The 19,391-nt window shown below is 41.8% G+C and overlaps 1 pseudogene; it reads left to right on the top strand.

Annotated features, from left to right (window-relative positions):
* Positions 1 to 2,838: 2,838 nt before the first annotated feature.
* LOC146581409 (twist-related protein 2-like) lies at positions 2,839 to 3,336 on the top strand (annotated as a pseudogene).
* Positions 3,337 to 19,391: the final 16,055 nt, after the last annotated feature.

Genomic DNA, 19,391 nt, shown 5'->3' with positions numbered 1-19,391 from the left:
GCAGCTCCATACAGCAATGTTACGACTTAGATTATATCTTATAACTCATAACTCTTATGTTAGCTCCCCTCAGTAGCATACTGTCTGAAATATTCGACGGCTGCAATAATTCTTTAAGTGTTATTTTTTCCTTGGTATTCTAATTTCACCGAAGTTTACTAAACTCAACAAACTTAATATTACTTGCCGGGACATTTATTCTGTCCTCATTTTCTTTCACCGAAAAATTGTTTCCTGCAGTGCCGTCTTTCGTGCTTGGCTCTCCTACCTTTGCTAACGTGATGCACATAGCACAGAAGTCGATGCTGCATTCACTTACACTCGGATATCTGAGCTTCACCGTGAAAACATAATCGTACATTTGATTGAATTTTATTGTTTTACATTTGGGGTGGCACCTGGGGTGGCCAGTCTGGTTGGGGGGGTGGCCTGTGCCCCCCCAGGCCACCCCGCTGGACACGCCATTGAATATCAGATCAATCGAAACCACGGCGTGGGTGCAGTTTTCTCTGTGGTGGGGTCGGGTGGGCTGTCCCGGGCTCTGTGGGGCCAGGCGGCGCTGCTGAACTGGGCCCCAGTCCGGATGGGCCTGGGCCCCCTTTCCCTGGTAGGTTGCAGAGTATGGGGGTGCCTACTGGGGTCAGCGAGGGAACTGGCCTCAGCGAGGGGTCACTTGCCCCTCCCTTCCTTCCCTCCCCATCTCCAGCTGCCTCCCTCTTCCCGCTCCACCACAATCACCCACACATGCAGGGCCTTGGGATAAAGGTGTGTCACCAGGGTGCAGGGGAGGCATTCCCCCTCTGTCCCCTTCTGGCTGCCTGTGCCTCAATTTTATCTCACAACTTAGACATTCACATTACTCTCATTACTCTCATAACACATACATATAGGATCGTGGGGGTGGGCACGCTACACGGACTCCAAAAGACCATCAGGGTGTACACCTCACCCCTGGCGTCGTTGCCCACCTCTCAATTTTAAATACACGTAGACATTGAGGGCTAGCAGGAGGGACCATGCGCTTACCTGCTGCTCTCTGGCAGGTAGCTCCATGCCCTCCTGGGTTTTAAATGCACCTTAGAACACACATGCATCAACACTACAATGAGCGGGTGGAGGGAGGTTTGGAGTCTTCTCTCACCCCCATTCTCTGCGGCCTGCTGGAGCGGGGGGGCTAGGAGGAGTTGGCCGTCCGACTGCGGTCTGGAATGTGTGGCCTCCCAGCTGCTGCGGAGTCGGGGCGGTCTGCCTCCCCCCACCGCAGGGAAAAGGGTAACACCACCTGGGTCTGGGTGCAGTTCCCCCTCCAGGGGCAAGGGTACCTAGACCCAGTTCTTAGAGTACGCTTGGGGAGTGTGATCGTGTGTACAACGTCTCTTTATGTCTGTCTCCACGTTGGTTGAGTGTGGAGTAAGTGCATATGAGAGCATGAGGGTGGGAATGGATGTTTGTGTCTGTGTGTGCCTGTATGTCTGTGTCTATATGTCAGGTTGGGTATCAGACGCCACCTCTCTGGGGACATCTCAGGCCCTCCAAGGTTTGGAGGCCTATCTCCCCCCACCACCACTCCCCCTGCCAGTGGCTGATGCCCTCAGACATCGGTGCATTGGTGGTTCTTTGTGTCCGGGGGTGGGCGTCCAGGTACACACCGGCTCACTCCTTGGTGGCTGCTTGTCGGGGCCTGGAGCCTGGGGCTCGCTTGGGCCACCTTGGGGGTAGGGTGCCCCCGGCCTCTCGGCATGGGGCTTGGTCACTCAGGCACAGCGGGCTGCTGGCGGAGCTCACGGGCGCGTCACTGCAACCCCCCCTGGCTTCTGCTCTGCGGCTGCTGAGTGAGCCCTCATCTGGGACTCTCCTCAGCTCTTTCTGGGACAGTGGCGCGGCTGCCCCTCTGTTGGTCTTCCTTGGTCTCTTGTGTTCTGGGGGCCTCTGGATGTCTGGAGTTCTGATCTCCTCCATACCTGCTTCATGCCCTGGAGGACGGGGCTGTGGCCCCCCCACACCCTCTAGCAGATCATTACATGAAGGAACCTTTTAAATACAAGCGTGTCCATGCTTACAGGTGTACACACGGGTGATCACACACTACACCCTTTTTGGCTCCTACCTCAAAGCACACTGTGCGCTGTCGATCTTACGTGCTGCAAAATAATGTTTAATATTTAGTATTTACTGTTATATTCCCATATATCATCGTGATGTTGTTTATTATGTTGCCCTTTTTTTTCTTCTGCTTGTTTTCTCTTTTTTCTTTCTCAACAGGTGATCCAGGTGATTGATATATGCATTTTTTGTCTGCTTATTTTGGGGTTTTTTTGCCCTTTTTCCCCATCCCTCTTTTCCGCTGTTTTCCTCTTTCTTTCTCCCCTTTCTTTTCCCCAGTCAAGTCTGTCCTGTAAGTGAAAATAAAATAAACAATAAAAGGTGACTCAAATAGACCAATACGGCAAGGCTGGGATGGTCCATTTGGTAAATCCGTTGGGCACCTTTCTTTGCCTTTAGACAATAATTCTGATGGCAAAAAAGCCAAACGGGACAGGCAAAGAAGAAGAAGAAAGAAACCACGTAAGAATACAAAACAGTGCTTGTATCAATGGGTGAATGAGCCAAGTTGTATAAAGCTCTTTCAGAATCAGAATCAGAAAGACTTTATTTATCCCCAAGGGGCAATTAACATACAACAGAGCAGCATAAAGACTTGTCTTTCCCGTAACCCATTTATGGATTCGTTGGTGCCTTCAAAGCCTGGTAGAGCCACAGGTGAACTAACTCTTTGACTCCATGAGAGGGAAATAATTTTGGGGGGACACTTTCTGGCCGCCATCGACCCAGGTGGAGATGTCTGAGGAAAATCTGGGGGAAGAATCGGGCAGCTCCCCAGTCTCTCCTGTGGACAGCCTGAGCAAAAGTGAGGGGGAGTTGGACAGACAGCCGAAGAAATGTGGGAGGAAGAGGAGACCGAGCAGGAAAAATGGGGAGGACTCAGATAGCCCGACCCCTGGGAAAAGAGGGAAGAAGTCCAGCAGCTGCAGCCCCCAGTCTTTCGAGGAGCTCCAATTGCAGTGGGTCATGGCCAACGTCCCGGAGCGACAGAGGACCCATTCTCTGAACGAGGCTTTCGCGGCTCTGCGGAAAATTATCCCCACTTTACCTTCGGACAAACTCAGCAAAATACAGACCCTAAAACTTGCAGCCATATACATCGACTTCCTCTGTTAGGTGCTGCAGAGTGACGAGGTGGACTCCAAAATGTCAAGCTGCAGTTATGTGGCTCACGAGAGCCACGCTTGGTCCATGTCCATGTCCAGAAATCATGCCCAAAATGGTGACTGCTGAATCTACTACTCACATTCTGAAACGGGACAATCTGGAGTCCAATGCTGGATACATGGGATCGCCTAATGACATCAGAAGTTTTGTGCAGAGGCCCGAAAGTGTCATATGCTGTTGGAGTGTCTGGTCGGGCATGGTCCAGGTTCCTGTCATCCGTCCTTTGGGGTGGAGTTGGCCAGCTCATCACCTGTTTTCAATCTCTGGGGCTCCACCTAGAGGGTTTTTAAGCCAGCACTGCCTGCCACTCCTCGCCAGTTCGTCCTGCTACCATCTGTGGTAAACTTGGCCTCCTCTGTGCTCAGACTCTGTATACCTGGATCATGGTTTAATGTGTTTTCTGTCTCCTGCATTCTTCAGATTCATCACCCGTCGCACTCACCAGTAGTGCTGGTTCCGTCTCCATCCTGTTTTTCCGTCTGCTCGGAACCCAAGGACCACATACACAACTTCTCCTCAGCCTGCCCTTCAGTCCATACTCTCCACCTCCTTGGAATCTGGACCGGACTCTCCACACTCTCGATCCTCTCTGGAATGCTCCCATGGCAGCCTTTTCCCCGCTTAATAACCAGGGTCTCCAAAAAGTTCCCGTTCGAGTTCTCCCTGTGCTCTACACCTGTTTCCCCGCCCACGGATTTCCCTTAGTTTCTGCGAATGGTTTCTGTTAAACCCAGTTCTGTTCACGTTTTTGTTCCTTCTAATAAATTATACATAGTTCGAGCAATTGAGTCTGCTTTTGAGTCCACCGCATCCTTGTCTGTGACAGAAAGGGACTCACAGCCATGTATGTTAGCTCCATACACCCCAATTCTGGTGTGTTTTCGTGCTGACGAATGTTTAAAATATCGCCTTTTTTAAATGCATGCCTTTGGGCTTTATTTCTGTGGAGGTCAACGTGCATTATTGAAGTCTCCGTTTTTTTGTTTTTTATTTTTCTCGTTTTTGTGTGTGTGCGAGAGAGAGGGAGACTGTCAACTGGTGGTGTGGCTCACATTACAGGCTGACTTTGTGGATCTAACCTGTGCAAAAAAAATATTTTTCAGAATGCATTTATTTATTTATTGATGAAACGTGTTGGAGAATAGATCCTGTGTCTGAAATAGATACGTTCCTATTTTTTATTATCGTTTTTTCAGTTTTGTAAATGTTTGTATATAACTTTTTTTTGGATTAAAGAAAGACGATGAAAAAACAAAAAGTTATAATAAGTTGCATATATCGGACACCCAGTTCAAGTATTGACACTTTTAATGAATGGATAGAAAAAACGTTTGCTTCGGTGAACCAAAAATTACTATTTATCTGTGGTGATTTTAACATTGATTTGCTAAATCCAACAAGGTTAAAAGCCATTGATGACTTTACTGACACAATGTACAGCTTATCACTATATCCAACAATAACAAAGCCAAGCAGAATAACTTCACATAGCGCCACTATTATTGACAACATTTTTACTAATGTCATGGATTTCCAAATTAATAGTGGTCTGCTTGTCTGTGATATAACTGACCACTTACCAGTTTTTACTTTGTGTGACTGTGATTTAAAAAAAATAGATACCAAGATCATGATAGCAAAGCGAACAATAAATGAAGAAGCAATTCATGCCTTCAATTTCGATTTAGCACAACAAGATTGGAGTTCGGTGTATGAAGAGTCAGATGTGGACAAGGCTTATGATAATTTTCTAGATATTTTTACTATGTGGTACAATAAACATTGTCCTGTAAACGAACACATGACAAAGAAAAAAAAGATAAAAAGTCCTTGGCTCACAAAAGGAATTATCAATGCTTGCAAAAAGAAAAACAATCTGTATAAACAGTTTATCAAAGTAAAAACAAAAGAAGTGGAACAAAGATATAAAGCATATAGAAATAAATTGACTGATATTATAAGAACGAGCAAACAACTTTATTATAGAAGAAGATTATATGAAAATGAAAACAATATAAAAGGAACTTGGGATGTGTTAAACAACTTAATTAAACAAGGATCTTCTGGAACATCATATCCTCAATATTTTACTGATGCAAATGGTGAAAATCACAACATGAGTAATATTGTCGATGGGTTCAATAAATTCTTCATAAATGTTGGCCCTGAACTAGCAGCGGACATCCCGTGTCATAAAAATGAAAATATCAGTAATATAAAATCAAATCCCTTTTCACTGTTCCTCTCAGCTACAAATGAGCAAGAAGTAATAAATATCACATTAAAATGTAAAAGTAAGTCTTCAATGGATTATCATGACATAAATATGTCTGTAGTTAAACAGGTTATTCTGAATATTGCTAGTCCCTTAACATATATCTGTAATTTATCATTTCAGTCCGGTTGTTTTCCAAAAAAAATGAAAATTGCGAAAGTAATACCACTATATAAAAGAAATGACAAACACAGTTTTACCATCTTATCTTTTTATAGGCCTAATTCTCAAAAATTCTAGAAAAACCTTTTAATTCAAGATTAGAAAAAGAAAAAAAAAAGAAAGAAAAAAAGAAAAAAAAAGAAAAAAAAAGATTAGAAAAATTCCTTGAAAAACATCAAATAATAAATGTTGGTCAGTATGGTTTCAGAACGCAAAGAACCACTTCAATGGCGATAATTGAGGCAGTAGAAGAAATTACTGATACACTGGATAAAAATAAATATGCAGTTGGTATTTTTGTTGATCTCAAAAAGGCCTTCGACACAATCAATCACTCAATTTTATTGGATAAATTGGAAAGATATGGTATTCGAGGGAAAGCTGGTAACTGGTTAAAAAGTTACCTAACGGGTCGGGAACAATATGTTAGCATAGGGCATTACCATTCAGAGAAACTTGGTATTACATGTGGTGTTCCCCAAGGGTCAGTGTTGGGACCAAAACTTTTCAATGTATACATAAATGATATTTTTGATGTTTCTCAAGTACTTAAACTCATACTGTTCGCAGATGACACCAACATATTTTTCAGTAGCGATGATTATACTGATCTTGTAATAACCGTAAACAGGGAGCTAAAATTAATAAAAAAATGGATGGACATAAATAAATTATCGTTAAATATAAATAAAACTAAAGCAATGTTTTTTGGTAATTTAAAATATAATATAGAATTACCAATTATCATTGAAGGTGTACCAATTGATAATGTAAGTGAAAACAAATTTTTGGGAGTCGTAATTGATAATAAAATTTCATGGAAACCCCACGTCAGACACATAAAAACTGTCACGGCCAGGGGGTTCAGCTGGTCGCTGATCAGCTGTTTCCCCCACTTTCTCTCTTCTCCTCTCTCTCGCCAGGGCTGAACTCATTATGGGTTCACGCCCTTGGCCCAAGCCCTCGGAGGAAGAAACACCTGTGCCTCATCAGTGTGGTATTTAAGACGGGAAGCAACGGCTGTTCTTCGCTGGATCGTTGTGAGCATCGCGTCAGTGAAAGTCGAACGCCCCAGCAAGTATTTTCCCATGCAGTGTGTGTTTAGCATTTAACAAGCGTCTCTTTGTGTACAGATTCCCTGGACTGTTTTCCTGGTGTGCGAGTGGATTCGTGTCTGGATTGTGTGGAGAGAAACGAGCGTGTTCCCCTGGATTTTCCCCAGACCCCTGCCCCCCTCACCTTTTGTACATAGCACTGCCCCGCACCCTTGTAAATAGCACTGCCCCGTATCTGTGTATATACACTCCTTGGACATTGTTCTGTAATAAATTCTCTTGTGTACATCATCCCCGGAGTCCTGCGCGTGAGTCCACCTTGTACGTCGTGACAAAAACCAAAATTTCCAGAAGCCTCGCAGTTTTGAACAAAGTGAAACAATTCCTTGATAAAGATGCACTTCGTACTCTGTACTGTACCCTGGTTCTTCCATATCTTCCATATTGTGTGGAAGTGTGGGGAAATACATATAAAAATACAACTAATCCATTAGTCACAGTACAGAAACGAGCACTGCGTATTATTCACAAGGCTGGTTATCTAGATCATACTCACAAATTCTTTCTTCAGGCAAAGTTACTTAAATTCCAGGATCTGGTTAATTACAATACATCCATAATTTTGTATAAAGCTTTTACTAAACTTTTACCGGCAAATTTACAAACTAGATTTGAAATTCGAGAAAAGGTTTATAATGTGAGAGGCTTTGGAGAATTCAAATTACCCAGAACTCGAACAACCCGTAAAGGCTTTTGCGTGTCTGTATGTGGTGTGAAAATCTGGAACAGTCTGAGTTTACAATTGAAACAATGCAAAAATATTCATAGATTTAAATTTCTCTACAAAGAGTTGGTCTGGTCACAGTATACTCAATGATGGTTTTTAGTGTGCTCTGTAATGTCTGTTCTCTTACCATTGCTGGTATGGATTCCAAGAGAGAAAAAAATAATAATAATAAATAAAGAAGAGTGTGCGTATGTATGTATATATACGTGCATGTGTGTGTAGATATATATGTATGTATGTATGTATATGTATGTGTGTTTGTTACTTGTAATTATTACTGCCTGTTACCTGTGGTAATGCAATTTATAATTTATATATTCTGTATTCAGTTATGAAGGCTCTAATTGTTGTTTGCGAGCTGCCGTTTAGATGCTTGTATGTGCCCGGGGCTGTTGATGGGTCTGTATGCAATGATGGGCGTAGCTGCGGGAAGTTTATTGTTTTTTTTGTTGATGAGTGAGTATAGGGGTGGGATTTAATACGTTTTCTTCGTCCCACTCCTTTTTCAGGCAATTTTTGTTTTTTGTTTTGTGCATTTTATATTCAATATAGGTATTGTTGTGCCTGAAAATGAACAAATAAATGAATGAAATGAAATGAACGTTGAAGATAAGGACAAGAACTGGCAATAAGAGTGAGATAATAGCGCTTTGAGCGCTCAGTAGAGTAGAAAAGCACTAGAAAGGAACCGGTCTATTGCAAAGATGAACTGGATATGGGCAATTTTCACTTTTATCTCTTTCTTGATGATCCACATGTTTGATTCAGCAAACATTTTATGGCAGATACCCTCACTGACATACATCATAAACCATCACACGATGGTTCAGACACACGCAGACATGTCTGTTGATCCATCCATCCATTCATTCGGTTCCACTTATCCTTTTCAGGGTCGCAGGGGGTGCTGGAGCCTATCCCAGCTGTGAGAGGCGGGGTACACCCTGGGCAGGTCGCCAGTCTGTCAAAGGGCTAACACACAGGGATAGACAACCATTCATACTCACATTCACACCTATGGACAATTTTCAATTAACCTATCCCAGACAGAAAGACCCCGGCCTGATGGTGGAATTGAACTCAGGACTTTCTTGCCGTGCAACAACAGTGCTAACCACCGTGCCACATGAGGAATTTGGTGTGGTGTTTGTTGATGATCAAAAAAATTCAGAGGCAAAAAGTGTGTTCATATTTCTCACCCCTGGGGATGGAAATTGATAAGAATTGAGCAATTCCGATTCCATTAAGATAAGATAAGATAAGATAAGATAAGATAAGATAAGATAAGATAAGATAAGACTTTATTGATCCCACAACGGGGAAACTTTTGCGTCACCTCAGCTCAGGTACAGATATCAGAAGGAAATACAAAAATACAAATAAGTACAATCAATGAAAAAAAGTAAGATAATACACTATATACAATGGTAGCATACACAGTATGTGATTATGGATATAGTTGGAAATATGGAAGACAAAAACTATATAGCTTGATATAGCTATTGTACCACTACTATTCCTGTTTATAGACATGTACACACACACATGTACACACTAAATATACATATGTATACATATACATACATATATACCTGCACATGTCCATGCACATAGAAGGTCCATTATGCATGAAGTGGTGACCGTGGATGTTCACAGTGTCCAGTGACTTATGACATCGTGATTGAGGAGTTAGAGTCTAACTGCTGTTGGGATGAATGATCTGTGAAAGCGCTCCTTCCTGCAGCGAGGGTGTTTCAGTCTCTGACTAAAGGAGCTGCTCAGCCCACTCACAGACTCATGCAGTGGGTGATGTGGGTTGTTCATGATGGATGTCAGTTTTACTAACATACTCCCCTCACCAACCACCTCCACAGACTCCAGGGGGCATCCCAGCACGGAGCTAGACCTCCGCACCAGTTTGTCAATCCTGCTCCTGTCCCTGTCCGTGCATCCACTCCCCCAGCAGGCCACTGCATAGAAAAGGGCAGATGCTACCACAGTGTCATAGAATGTACTTAACAGAGTCCTGCAGATCCGAAGGACCTCAGTCTCCTCAGCAGGTGGAGTCGACTCTGGCCCTTCTTATACAGGACGTCTGTATTTGTAGTCCAGTCCAGTTTATTGTTGAGGTGAACACCCAGGTACTTATAAGAGTCCACTATCTCAATGTCTTTCCCTTGGATGTTCACCTCCTGAAGTCTATGATCATCTCCTTTGTCTTGCCGGCGTTGATTTGGAGTACGTTGGTCTCACACCAGCCAACAAAGTCACTGATGACCCCCCTGTATTCCTGATCATTCTCGTCTGATACGCATCCAATGATGGCTGTATCATCAGAGAACTTCTGTATATGGCAATCGTCTGAATTATAACAGAAGTCTGAAGTGTAAAGGCTGAACAGGAAAGGTGAGAGAACCGTGCCCTGTGGTGCCTCCGTGCTGCAGATTACCACTTCGGACACACAGTCATGGAGCCTCACATACTGTGGTCTGTTGGTAAGGTAGTTGATGGTCCATGCAGTCAGCTGTTTGCCTACTCCGGCTCTCTCCAGCTTCCCTCTCAGTAGTGCGGGTTGGATGGTGTTGGTATCACTTACCAATTAAATTCCTTATCGATTCTGATTGGGTTCACACTAGTTCCTTGTAGGGAACCAGATCTCTACAAGAACTGGTTCTCAATTCTTGTCCCTAATTAGCCCATTTTCTCAAACACAATGAGCAAATCAGGAACCTTGGCATTATTTTAGACAATGATATCTGTTTGATAATCATTTCACTGAGGCTATTAGTGCTGTTTTCTATCATCTAAAAAAGAGAAATTGGTCCATGCATTGATATCAAGACTTATCCTGATTATCAATATGACTTCAGCTCATTTGTGAAATTTGAATATAATATCCCAGTATTGAATGGTAATAATGGGTTCGCCCAGTGCATCTCTCATTTCATCAGTTACTATACACCACTAATCAAGATCAAAAAACTGCGTTTTTAGTCACTGTTGCCACAGGCTTTTAAAAATCAATTTATTTAATATATATTGTTATCAGTGAGTCAAATGTTGAAGTGTGTTTATTTAATTGATTGGCTATGGCAAAAAGTATTCAGTACCAGCACAGTAAAGTTCAAAATCAGTACCACTATCTATCAATGAGCCATACATACAGTGGGGCAAAAAAGTATTTAGTCAGCCACTGATTGTGCAAGTTCCCCCACTTAAAATGATGACAGAGGTCAGTAATTTGCACCAGAGGTACACTTCAACTTCGAGAGACAGAATGTGAAAAAAAAATCCATCAATTCACATGGTAGGATTTGTAAAGAATTCATTCATAAATCAGGGTGGAAAATAAGTATTTGGTCAATAACAAAAATACAACTCAATACTTTGTAACATAACCTTTGTTGGCAATAACAGAGGTCAAACGTTTACTATAGGTCTTTACCAGGTTTGCACACACAGTAGCTGGTATTTTGGCCCATTCCTCCATGCAGATCTTCTCGAGAGCAGTGATGTTTTGGGGCTGTCGCCGAGCAACACGGACTTTCAACTCCCGCCACAGATTTTCTATGGGGTTGAGGTCTGGAGACCGGCTAGGCCACTCCAGGACTTTCAAATGCTTCTTACGGAGCCACTCCTTTGTTGCCCGGGCGGTGTGTTTTGGATCATTGTCATGTTGGAAGACCCAGCCTCGTTTCATCTTCAAAGTTCTCACTGATGGAAGGAGGTTTTGGCTCAAAATCTCACGATACATGGCCCCATTCATTCTGTCCTTAACACGGATCAGTCGTCCTGTCCCCTTGGCAGAAAAACAGCCCCATAGCATGATGTTTCCACCCCCATGCTTCACAGTAGGTATGGTGTTCTTGGGATGCAACTCAGTATTCTTCTTCCTCCAAACACGACGAGTTGAGTTTATACCAAAAAGTTCTACTTTGGTTTCATCTGACCACATGACATTCTCCCAATCCTCTGCTGTATCATCCATGTGCTCTCTGGCAAACTTCAGACGGGCCTGGACATGCACTGGCTTCAGCAGCAGAACACGTCTGGCACTGCGGGATTTGATTCCCTGCCGTTGTAGTGTGTTACTGATGGTGACCTTTGTTACTTTGGTCCCAGCTCTCTGCAGGTCATTCACCAGGTCCCCCCGTGTGGTTCTGGGATCTTTGCTCACTTTGCTCATCTCATGATCATTTTGACCCCACGGGATGAGATCTTGCGTGGAGCCCCAGATCGAGGGAGATTATCAGTGGTCTTGTATGTCTTCCATTTTCTGATGATTGCTCCCACAGTTGATTTTTTCACACCAAGCTGCTTGCCTATTGTAGATTCACTCTTCCCAGTCTGGTGCAGGTCTACAATACTTTTCCTGGTGTCCTTCGAAAGCTCTTTGGTCTTGGCCATGGCGGAGTTTGGAGTCTGACTGTTTGAGGCTGTGGACAGGTGTCTTTTATACAGATGATGAGTTCAAACAGGTGCCATTCATACAGGTAACGAGTGGAGGACAGAAAAGCTTCTTACAGAAGACGTTACAGGTCTGTGAGAGCCAGAGATTTTCCTTGTTTGAGGTGACCAAATACTTATTTTCCACCCTGATTTACGAATAAATTCTTTACAAATCCTACCATGTGGATTCATGGATTTTTTTTTCACATTCTGTCTCTCACAGTTGAAGTGTACCTCTGGTGCAAATTACTGACCTCTGTCATCATTTTAAGTGGGGGAACTTGCACAATCGGTGGCTGACTAAATACTTTTTTGCCCCACTGTATTACACTGTCTATTAAAAACAATGGCCATTAGTACTCTTCACAGAGAGTTGTGACCAGTATAGAAGTTCCAGTCAATTTACCATGAACTTACATGGCACCTTTCTCCTCAAGCTGAGCACTCGAGGCACTTTTCTGGTGAAAAATATAAAAATATAAAATAATAATAATGGATTGGATTTATATAGCGCTTTTCAAGGCACCCAAAGCGCTTTACAATACCACTATTCATTCACTCTCACATTCATACACTGGTGGAGGCAAGCTACAGTTGTAGCCACAGCTGCCCTGGGGCAGACTGACAGAAGCGAGGCTGCCATATCGCGCCATCGGCCCCTCTGGCCAACACCAGTAGGCAAGTAGGGTAAAGTGTCTTGCCCAAGGACACAACGACCAGGATAGAGAGCCCAGGGATCGAACCGGCAACCTTCCGGTTAGAGATGCGATTCCCAACCCCCTGAGCCACGGTCGCCCTGCCTGCTCAGACCAGCAGGCAGCTATACTATCCTGACTATAATGGAAATGTAAGCAGTACTCTGAAAGTAGAAATATGAAGCATTCCAAATAGTCAGTATATGATTATGCTTCATCAGTATCAGTGAAAACCTTTCCATGGGAAGCATCAGTCAGCACTGGTGTGGACATACAGACACTGTTCGATTACATGCGTGCACAAACATGAAGGGTTCGTCTTGGATTTCACAGAATGAGCTCCGCTGGCTCAGTGCCATCCAGATGCTGTCCTTTCTGTTGATTAGCACAATTTCACAGTTCATGTGAAAGTCATCTAAAAACCAATTAAAACAGGTTCACGCTACATTCCTCCTCATTTCCACACATCACAGGAACTGCCAGCAGAATTAAAAGGTAAGATCTGGTAATTACCTGCAAACCGGCCAAAAAAAATCAGATCTATTATGTGATTTTTCTACTGAGCTTATCACAGCCTTATCAGGCTGCAGAATGATTACAGAGCAAAACCCTGTGATGAAAAATGAGGACAAAATAGAAAAAGGGATTCTTAATACCAGAAAAAAAGCAGGTGTGCACACAGACATGCTGGCACTCCCTGGTTACTGAGGTGATTGTTGATTCTGGATAAAATCTCCTTAGGCATGCTCCTTCTCCTGGCAGCAACAGACGGGCTGAAAGATGAAAGGATGAATGGAAGTGTGGTGAAATGAAACCAGGAGACGAGATGAAAGAGAGGAGGCCAAGTGTGCAAGATTTAGTGACAGGTTTTCATCATCTCAGCTTTTTTTTCTTCAGATTTTACGGATTAATGGGCCATCACCTCACAGTCCTGATTAGTTGGGTTTACTCTGCTCATTTACAGCAGCTGAGAGCATTTCATGGGCTGATACTGCCAAGGGATGTTCATTATGTATGTGTGACAGCACAAATTCATATACTCGAGGTACTGGCCATTCATTTTCTAACACTCTTTGCAAACAGTAGCTTGTTATTATTATTATTATTATTATTATTATTATTATTATTATTATTATTACAAGTTTGTTTGTTTTTAAATTCAACTCAAATAACGAGAGGCAAACAGTTAAAATGATTATGATTTGCTGCTGCTTATGTTTACATTAATTTAGCTAATTAAATTATTTTTTCCATATATGAAGTTTTACTGTGTTTTTCTTCAGAAATTAAAAAAAAAGTTAATTGTGAATATGTATGTTTATGTCATGTGGCAGGACCCAAAGGCTCCGGATTAAGAATGAGCAGCGTTGTTGGTATTCCAAAGGAGAAGAACTTGAGTCGAAGGAAAAACTCGCAGGGCAAACAAACACGCAAGGATACAACAATAGCTGTGTCCCTCTTCATGTATCCTTCCTGTGAAGAGTTTTGGATTATTTACTCCTGATGTTTTGTTTCCTCCTAATTCTGCATGTTCTCAACAACAAAGCTGCTTTTAAATGTAATTCTCATCTTCTGAGTCCTGCATTCTGGGTCCAACTGACACAGCTGACCATGACGCAAATATATTTACACTACCAGTCAGAAGTTTTAGAACGCCCCAGTTTTTCCAGTTTTTTATTGAAAATTCTGCAGTTTAACGTCTGATAGCACTCTGAAATCAAAGCTGTCTCTCTTCCATTGTTAATTGCCTTTTTCTCAGCATTTCTGTACCAACACTACTTTCTGCAGTACAGTACTATTCAGCTGGTGCTCACGAGGGTATGGTACCACAGCGTGCTCCACCTTTTGCCCGGTAGTGTACGTATTACACTTCAAATAATGTAATTATTCATAATTAAAAATGTTCTCTCTGAAGTATTTCCATGTGATTTTGGAGATTTAAGCCTGATAGGAATCGAAAATATGAAACTATAAAGTTATATTACCTCATTATAAGCTGCTTATTGCCTTTGATCGGGTCACCAAATTAGCATTGGACTCCATTACTTGCAAAGGTATTACCATTAATAGCAAATGAATATATTATAATTTATTACTGTATTATTACTAAATGGTTTTGCTTCATGGAAGCTTTAAATGGTTCACCATTATTTTATGTTATTTCTGATTTCATAAAACCCTGTTACATACACCTCTCTTTATTTGTTGCTCATAAAAAAGGATTATTTTGGTAATTACATGGTCAGATAGATAATAGTGCCACAGATGCAGAGAGTGCAAAAACTGTGATGAAAAACAAAGAAAAGTAACAACAGTAATAACAAGACTGACATTGTGTATGAATTGTGCACATTGCATTAATAAAATGTTTTGTTGTGTTTGTTGTTTTAAAAATGTCTTCATGAAGGTCTAATGGAAGTCTGTGTGGGATCCCGTGCCTGTCGCAGAGAGCAGAGTGATCATACAGTTTTACTGAGAATGGCAGGAGTGCTTTCCTCATGTGTTCTTTGTGGCAGCGAGGTGGAATCAGTCTAAGAGAGAAGGAGGTCTGCTGCCTCAGTAGTGTGGCGTGGAGTGGGTATAATGGGATGTCCATGTGCATCCATTCTGTGTCTGACAAACATGATCCTAAATATCTCTGTAGGTTCTCAGTCATCCAGTACATGTAGCAGGTTTATCAGAGAAACTCAGGAGTTTTCTCCAAACATCCCAGTGTACTTCAGATACAGCCACACACTCAGATACAAACTGGTTCATCCTAAAGACAGAAGTCCCAAATGCAAACTAAATAATGTAGTGTATGCTGAGGAGTGCTCTGACCTACACTGGAGAAACCAAACAGCCACGTCATAAATGCATGGCACAACATAGAGGAGTCACTGCAAGCCTCATCTCTACAAGTGCGTCTAAAGGTCAAAGGTCACTCTCTGAGGATTTTCAACAGAGAAGACAGATGATTTGAAAGAGGAGTGAAAGAAGCATCTATGTCCACTGTGAACGACCATCTTTGAACAGAGGGCGGGGCTTACTCACCAAATGTCTGCCATGTATAATCCAGTTGTCAAATCCCTTCCCAGACGCCTTAATGCCCACTCGCATTTTGTTTCAGTTGATCTTAATAGGTCACATGATACAGCGGTTTCACTCGAAATCTCTGCTGACAATGACACCCTTTTTTACACCTTGGCTCATGTGATCAGGCACATGATCAATAGTTGATCAATGACCCTCTTACGGCACAACTCCCACTAGGGCTTAAAAATCTGGGACTCTCTGCATTTGGTGTTAGAACTATGGGCACTCAGAACCAGTCCAAACTGTAAAAGTGATCTGGTGCTACATGATTTTGACCAATGATTTTTAAATGCACAGTATTTTTTTTATAGTCTAAAAATCAGACAAATGGACTTTGAAAAACTTGTTAAAGTCAGAGCAGACAGATTGAAAAAGATGCTTATGGGGAGTAATGAGGTTTCAGTTTGCTGAAGAATGGCTCGAGTGATAAGAAAAAAGAAATCAGAACAATGAGCAAGAAGGAGAAAGTGGAGATTAAGAAGCGAGAAACACAGACGGAGGGAGCAATTTAGAGACCGAATATTCTGAGCATCTGTTGTTGAAGTTGATGACAATACCTCATTATTGTAGTCATTAGGCAGGCAGGGAATGAAAGAAGGAAAAGGCAGAGGGAACGATGAAGATTAAAGAGGATATAAAGTGAAGAATAGAGAAAATGTATTAGACACATTCCCATTATAGGCAGACGATTCAAGACTTCACCTGCTTTCTTATTTTCTCAACAGAAAAGAATTTAGAATTTTTAAAGTAAGAACAAGACATTATTGATTTCTCTGGTGAAAAAGGCTTTCTAGAGCAAACTCTGAAAGGAAACAGGAAGTATAAAGTGAGCAATAAACAAAGAACCAGAGCAGCATGGTAAAACACACACAGAAGCAAATGAAAGGCGTAATTATAGAGCATGAACATTTACTGCAGGGTTATGGAAATGTGTGCTGCCAAATGTATAGAAAGAAGAGTAACCATCTGCAGTGATTTATCAATGTTTGTCCCTGTCATACTGAAAAAAGATGAAAAATGAGTGTTTTTAAAGTGTATCCTTTTTGGACACATCCAAACCCAAGCTGTGTTTAAACTGGAACAGCTGTAGCTCAGGAGGCAGAGCAGATCATGAGCTGATTCAAAGGTTGGTGGTTTGGTTCCTGGCTCCCCCGGTCTGCATGCCAAATATCCTTGTGCAAGATACTAACTCCAAGTTGCTCTCTGAAGCGTCCATGGGAGGACAAATGTGTGTGAATGGTACTTAGTAAGTACTGAAAAGCATAGAAGACAGTGGATGTTGTGTAGAGCGCTCTGGGAGAGTAGGAAAGCGTTATATAAGAATCAGTCCATTTACCAAATTAAGAGCAATGTGTCATCACGCTGGTTGCATTTGACACAAAGTCAGAGGATGAAGGAGGGCTGCAAAAAAAAAAAAATACAAAGTATTGTAATCAAAATCTTTCACTGACTTGAACGGTTGAAAGGTTTTTATTGCAGTTGTGCAGCCATTATCATCCCAGACTCATGTCTGCTTTTCTTCTTGATACTTGTGCATGAGGAGATAGCTGTCAACATACACAATTCCCCTGCTTTAATCACACGTTTTCAATATTACAGACTGTTACTTAGATTAAAGAAGGGAACGTGATGTATTGCAACACCTACCAAGAGACTCACAGTTGGTGGCAGTAACGTGAAGATAGAGTAAGCATGAATAAATGTCAAAATAAGAGAACACAGGATGGAGACAATGATGTTGGTTTGTAGTTCAGATCGCCTCTGCAGGCTGCAGGTGTGCTTGTTGATAATTGAACTGCAGTGAGCTGTGAGCCCTACAGTCTGAATGATGGCCTGCCACCACATTGATGCAAAGTTAGATGGAGAAAGAGGTTGGGAAATCAATATTTTAGCTCTCAGGTACCCTTACCCCAATGGCTCCTGGGGGGGTGATAAGGAGCTTAGTGTTTCCCCATCAGAGAGAACAGAAGGGTGTATGTGTGTGTGAACAATGCTAGATGAATGCTAGATCCATAACCACCCCCTCACCTCATCCCCATCCACAAACATCTGTCCATCCACACATGGCCTGGGACAAAAATGTAAAATGGTAAAGACATTAAAGGCACTGAGTGGGTGAAGGTGGGGGCATGGATCCAGGGGGATAATAACTCAACAATAAAACAGTGAAGTCAAACCACTTACAGATTAAGTTGTTCAATATTTTGTGAATTTGTTATGAACGGCTAAGAGAGATGGCAGGAGAGAGGGAGCACTGAGTTCAATGTTCTTTATTAAACACACACACTAGATAGCTTGGATTTACGGGGGAGGGGGGTATTGACGTCCAATAGGAGGCCGTACAACCTGAACACAAACAGATTTAGGAAACTGAGTTCAATTCAGATTTGTTTGTATAACACCAAATAACAAGAACTGTTGTCCCAAGGAGGATTTAAAGTAAGGGAAAGACCCTGCAATAATACTTGTTATATTCTATGGGAATACACAAACATTTCCACAGGAGTCACAAACTGAGTTATTTCAGCTTTTTGTTCACTTCTCTACATTTTTCTTGAAAATATTAAACTTGATTATTATTTACAGAATGAAGTCAGAGTGTTTCTGTATTTTCTGTATCTTGCAAGGTTTTGTCAGTTCCAACTTTTAATGTTTTTTTTTTATATTACAGTATAGGAAAAAATGACATTTGTAATAAACATTATATTATATTATATTATATTATATTATATTATATTATATTATATTAAACAGGGGTTTGATGCAGGACCTTCTGTGGTTCTGTGTGAGAATATTTAATTAGATGTTTTTTTTCTGTGTAGTGAGCTGACTTCTTATGTTATGCAACCTGGAAGTGTTTTCCTCAATGACATGGCTTAAATGAACTGGAACAACCTGGAACAGCGTTCCTGTGCCTTCAGTTAATGTGTTATCAAATCAGAGAGGCAGAATAATGTATATTACTATTGAATGAGTTCATATTTCACGTGCTGCCACCTGGCTTTGCTTTCAGAGAGGATGGAGGTGTTTGGTCAGAAGACATCTCACGACCTTCGACGCATCCCTGTTCCCTGTGATATGTTCACGATATTGACGTAAAGTTGCAGTTGCAGTACCTAAACATTTTGCTAGCTCCAGAAGAGGGGCGAACATAAACAGAGTAACAATTGAATCTCAGATGCAGCTTTTCTAACGGCTCAACAAATATCAGTAAAAACATAATGTGTCATAAAATAGGTCTGTGAGGAAGCTAGGACCACTGAGCAAGTGAAATTTTATAAACTGCAAATTTAATGTACAGTGGGGCAAAAAAGTATTTAGTCAGCCACCGATTGTGCAAGTTCCCCCACCTAAAATGATGACAGAGGTCAGTAATTTGCACCAGAGGTACACTTCAACTGTGAGAGACAGAATGTGAAAAAAAAATCCATGAATCCACATGGTAGGATTTGTAAAGAATTTATTCGTAAATTAGGGTGGAAAATAAGTATTTGGTCAATAACAAAAATACAATTCAATACTTTGTAACATAACCTTTGTTGGCAATAACAGAGGTCAAACGTTTACGATAGGTCTTTACCAGGTTTGCACACACAGTAGCTGGTATCTTGGCCCATTCCTCC

The sequence above is a fragment of the Mchenga conophoros genome, linkage group LG2 (assembly GCF_057382185.1).
Source record: "Mchenga conophoros isolate Kocher_MC1m ecotype Shallow Benthic linkage group LG2, M_conophoros_male_GT1.1, whole genome shotgun sequence".
NCBI lineage: Eukaryota > Metazoa > Chordata > Actinopteri > Cichliformes > Cichlidae > Mchenga > Mchenga conophoros.
The sequence above is the reverse complement of the archived record's forward strand: the minus strand, read 5'-3'. Positions and strand labels throughout refer to the sequence as shown.